This window comes from Mastomys coucha, unplaced genomic scaffold (genome assembly GCF_008632895.1).
Source record: "Mastomys coucha isolate ucsf_1 unplaced genomic scaffold, UCSF_Mcou_1 pScaffold22, whole genome shotgun sequence".
NCBI classification, from domain to species: domain Eukaryota; kingdom Metazoa; phylum Chordata; class Mammalia; order Rodentia; family Muridae; genus Mastomys; species Mastomys coucha.
Window position 1 is genome coordinate 206,800,442 of NW_022196905.1, and position 5,884 is coordinate 206,806,325.

The following is a 5,884-nucleotide window of genomic DNA, read 5'->3' on the forward strand; positions in this document are numbered from 1 at the left end:
AAAAAAAAAAAAAAAAAAAAAAGACAGAGACCCTGAGCAGGGCATACAACATTCCTGGGGCACAAGGGAGAAGAGTAAATACGAGAGACTGAGAGACCAAGGAGTCTCAGTGGTAGAAGGAGCTGTGGGATAGGAATGAGGTAAGCTCCAGCTTGGGTTTACAATGCAGTGTCAGAATTCAATACACTAGATGATGTTTCTTCCTTTCCAATAACTAATATGAATTCTTGGGCCATATCAACAGATACTCCTTAATGTACTACAATCTTAATGTTTGCACAGGGTAAAATCAGAGGCATCAAGGATCGGTCAATGGTCTGTATGAATATGGAATGTATTTAATTGCTGCTTACCACCTCCAAGGTTTACTTTAACTCACAGCAACACCACTGCAAGATAATAGCTGTGGCAAGAATCTTCATCACAAGAGACCACAGGAAATTGTTACTTTATGGTCATTTTCTGTATCCAAGTCCTTAGTTTTACAAAAAGCACAAGAAGCAAATTGTCTATGCTGGATAGATGTTACTCTAATATCTCAGTCACTAAGTCCATCGGAAATCTCAATTTATTATTATTATTTTTCCCCCACCCCCATCTCATCATATAGGAGGTTGAAAAAATATTTTTAATTCTTAAAGCTGTACTGCGGGGTTTCAGAAGTCCATTTCCAGAAACAGAAAGTCTAGGTGGGAGCTTAGACCAGTACCAGCTTGCCCTCAAGGATATTTCTGAAGGGTTTTGAAAAACCGTGAAGCAGATTGAGAAGAAAACTACTTCATATTCCTAAACAGATAAAGGCTAGGTGCTACATACATGAAATGTCTCATGCTCAGCCAGTCTTTGAGGGCTGAGAGAAAGAAGGCTATTCCAAAGGCATTTTGTCTAACTTACTGCTGATATTGCTTCTGGCTTCCTCTTTACCCTCATCAGCTCCTACAATATCTGTTGGGTTCCTATGGAACCAATCCAGCTAGAAATTTGTAACCTTAAACCAAACCACCAAAGAAACAAATCCAACAGATTTACAGTCTAACTTTCTCTAACTCATCCAAGTTTCCGTTTGTAAACTTCCCCAGCTTAACAGTATGCATGGCGGCAGTCAACTACAAGCCTTATGTACCAAAGAGACCTGTGGTGACATCTTGGCTTGACTAATGAGTTCAGAAAAGTTTCTTAAATTCTGTAAACTTCACACAAAAGCAAACAGAGTAAGCATGCAAACGAATGAACAAGTAAGCAAGCCAACGAAAACCAAGGAGAAGCATGCCACACTGGAGAAGAAACATGTCACACTAGATGCTCACTGATTTTAGCTTACTCAAAGATATTACATCTTCCCACTTTAGAAGGACTCTGCCATATGTAGTAGACAGACTCTGTCTGTGTTAATAGCAAATGCATAAGCCCTAAGGTAAAAGAATTTTGTTCCTTGATGTTTGCAAATAAGACCACTTTAAGGCTGTTGTGGCATATACGCCCTCCAACCCCTCCCCTGACACATATAATATGTCCACGAAAGGAACATGCTATTGTCCTCTATTGTCTGTTTACCTTGTTGTGGGTCTGTTTCCCACCTAGGAGTCTCAAAACAATCATCGCTTTGAACTCCCTGATACCTCTCTCTCTGAGCCAAGAATCCTGGTTAGTACAGATGAGATCACATCATAGAAAGTTAAAAGGAGCATGTAGCCTAGTGCTGTGTACGCACGGTGTGTGCAGTCATGAATAGTGAGAAAAGCATGTAGCCTAGTGCTGTGTATACATGGTGTGTGCAGTCATGAATAGTGAGAAAAGAAGCATGTAGCCTAATGCTGTGTACACATGGTGTGTGCAGTCATGAATAGTGGAGCGGGACTTTGAATGCTAACTAATTTGGGATCTGACTATCCTCTTGGCTCAGTCTTACAAAAATAATAAAGCAAGTCAGTAAATAAACCCAGGTTTTTTTTTTCTCAGTAACAAAGATTAATACAATACTGGCATCTACTAATGCCTAGGTTTCCAAACAGGAAGTAAAACTTCCCATTTCTCTTACCTGTTACCATTGGCTCTAGGAAAAAAGTCTTACAATGGTAACAGGAAAAAGGAAGATCCATCTCAGGGGGTTACTAACAAGAGAACTTACCTACCTACAAGAATAGCACACACTCCCATCCACAAAGAGAGCTATGTAAACGGAGGGTGAAGAAACGTTTACTAGTTGATTATTGCTCTTCTTCACCCATCCCTGGATGGAATTTGGGGGTTCCTTTTGGAAAGGAAGGACACATATAGTCTTGCTGTTGACTTGCTCTCAGAACTGCTGCATTGTGAAACAAGCTCCTGGGAAGGAAGATCTGCATCTGTGGATGATCCAACACTGGTCTAGCTCCATCATCCCACTGAAGACAAGTGTAAGGGCCACCTCAGCATCACAACTGGTGAGGGGTGTGGAGACCTTTGGAAAAACTAAATCATAGTCCACAAACTCCAATCTTGCTTCCTTCCAAAACCCATTTTTTAAGATGCATTTATTTATTATATGTGAGTACACTGTAGTGGTCTTCAGTTACACACCAGAAGAGGACATCTGATCCCATTACAGATGGTTGTGAGCCACCAGGTAGTTGCTGGGATTTGAACTCAGGACTTTTGGAAGAGCAGTCAGTACATGCTCTTAACTGCTGAGCCATCTCTCTAGTCCCCAAACCCATCTGACAAAGCATGTTTCCCAGGAAATTTCAAATAAGTCAAGTGCTTTACCTCCCTGTACTTCATTAATCCTTATGGTAAACCTTCCTAGGTACATGTTATTAGTTCCTTATCGTGGGTGGATTTCATAAATGGCAGCTAAGCTGCCTAAAACTACTCAGCTATAAAAGGAATCAAGTTGAACTCAATGTTGAATCTACCAGAATCCTAAATACTGGACTTAGCTCTGCATGGTCTAGATCACTAAGCAATACTTTGCTCAGTTTCTATTAGAATACAATTCTAGAGGCGAATTGTCATTAATTCAGATATTGTTTGTTACAAAATGTCTCTAAAATGACTACTATTATTACTATACTACTATATACTATATTACTATATCTTAATAGTAATAAATTATTATATTGGCCAGCTTATGAGCAATTTACTAGCCTATAAAAATAAATGAGAGGTATTTAACTTTCACGGAGTTTGTTCTGAGAAATCCAGCTACACCGTCTTTCCTTATCCTAACTAAAATGAGAGAACAGGAGTATGCATCAGATCAATCAGACCACCATTAGTTCTATGAAAAGAAGCATAAACTAGCAAGTATAATAGAAGTATATCAAAATTTAATAATTTGAAGTTTCATAGTAATCTCATTAAATATATATAAACATAGCAAATTTAATTTATTCATATCACAATCTAAAATGTTATCATCCCAGCACGTAATTGACATAAAAATTACTAAGACATTAACATTCTTGTTTTTCCATATTAAGTCTTAGAAATTTGGTGTATATTTTTATACATATGAAGCATTTCAACTTAGCCAGCTCTCAAGTGCTTTACAGTTGCATAGGGTTAGAGGATATAGTATTAGATATCATATAAAAGGTGAAAGCACAAAGAACAAGGAGCTAATAACAAGAGTGAGAATAGAGAATTTATATTTCTACAACATAATCTCTCTCAAGCCAGCAAAAATATTTGACAGTTGATTGGATATATGATTAAACACAGAGCTCCTTTCATTACTAATTTAGTCAAACAAAGCCAGCTTATAAAACAAAACAGAAGTATTTCATTCTAAGGTCTGAGGCTTATGAAGGAATATACGTTCCGGCCGGAATTCACTGAGACCACTCTAGACAGGTAAGTAGGCAGGCCTATCTTCAGATCTTTACCTCTCTCTCTTTCTATTCCCCCAAGTCCAATAACCAGTCCCATTGCCAACTCTCTAACAGAAGACATACGATATCCCCTCTTTACTCTGTCCCCATTCCCAGAAGGCTAAGCTGATCCTGATATAGCGCCTTCCTTCAACCCCATCCCCATTCCTAAGAGTCATCCTCTCATACATAGAGAAACATTTTACCTGGAACCCACAGTGGCTACATCTAAGAAGATCCCAGGGGAATTTCTCAACAGGCACCACATAGCCACCACACTCCTCTAACCAAAGAAGAAACAGAAGCCAAGGAACAAAATACCCACCCAAAAGAGACAAGAACAGGTATCAGCAACCTATAAGTAAAATCTTCCCAATCCCAGATGCCTGGAAGGCAATATAAATCCCAGGCATTGAAGAAAAGACAAGAAGTGAATGTCTTGGACAATGAAGATGTTAAATATAAAAACTCCTCACATAAACATCCAGGAAATCTTGGACACCATGAAAACATCAAGCTCAAGAATAGTAGGAATTGATGAAGCCACAGAAAATATTTTCAACAAAATCATAGAAGAAATTTTTTCCCTAACCTAAAAAAGGACATGCCTGTAAAAGAAGCATATGGTACACCAAATAGACAGGACTGGTAAATCCAGTTCCCTTGGTAGATAATAATCAAAACACTAAACAGAGAAGACAAACAAATAATATTAAAAAGCTTCAAGGAGCAAAAGCCAAGTAGTATCTGAAAGCAGACCTGTGAGACGAACACCTGCCTTCTCAACGGAGATATAAAAGCTATAAGGCCCCGAACAGATGTTCTACAAACTCTCAGGGCCCACAGACACCAGCTCAGAAAACCATATACAGAAAAATTTTCAATCACAATTGATAGAGAAAATAAGGCATTTCATGACACAAACAAATTTAAACAACATCTGTATACAAATTCAGCACTACACAAGGTAGTAGGAAGAAAACTTCAACCTAAAGAGGTTAATCATACCCAAGAAAACACAAGGAATAAATAATCCCAAAACAAACAAAAAAATCAAAAAAGGAGAAACAGATGCAATAACAACACCACCACCACAATACCAGGAATTAACAACACTGCTCATTGATATCCCTCAATATCAGTTATCATAATTCCATAATAAAAAAATTCCAAACAAAACAGCATAAGAGACAATCTGATACAGCCATTTTAATATCTGACAAAATAGACTTAAACCAAAACTCATCATAAAAGATGGGAGTACATACCAATCAAAATCTAATAAAAAGATATGGCACCTTAGCATCTATGTAACAAAAACAAAGAAAAGGACTATGTATGTTCATAAAAGAAACACTACTACAGCCTACATCATATATTGGCCCTTACCCACTGATAGTGGGAGACTTTAATACCTGACTCTTATCAATAGACAGGCCAACTACACAAAATCTAAACAGAAATGCTGGAGCTAACCTACATAATAAATTAAATACCTTCTAGAGCCAAACGAAAACGAAAACACAACATACACAAACTTATGGAACACAGTGAAGATGGTTCTAAGAGGCAAGTTCATAGCACTAAGTGCACACATAAAATATTGCAGAGATCTCATATTAGTCACTTAACAGCACACTTGAAAGCCAAAATGAAGAAACTGCACCAAAAAAGCAGAAGACAGCAAAATAAACACAGGGCTGAAATCAATAAAATAGAAACAAACAAACAAAATATAAAAAAATCAATAAAACAAAGAGTTTATTCTTTGAGAATATCAGTAAGTCTGACAAGCCCTTATCCAAAATAGTTAAAAGGCAGAGAAAGAATATCCAAATTAACAAACTTAGAGATGCAAAGGGGGATATAACAACAGACACTGAAGAAATCTAAAGAATCATAAGGACATACTTTGAAAATCTGTACTCTGACAAATTGGAAAATTTAAAAGCAAATGATAATCTTAATGCATATTTTAATGTACATCACTTTACAAAGTTAAATTAAAATCACATAAGCAATCTAAAAAAAAA

The 5,884-nt window shown here is 37.2% G+C and overlaps 1 protein-coding gene across 6 annotated transcripts in view; it reads right to left on the bottom strand.

Annotated features, from left to right (window-relative positions):
- Positions 1-5,884, bottom strand: part of Psd3 (pleckstrin and Sec7 domain containing 3) — a 534,828-nt gene that overhangs the window by 116,083 nt on the left and 412,861 nt on the right. The gene's annotated exons all lie outside the window — the stretch shown is intronic.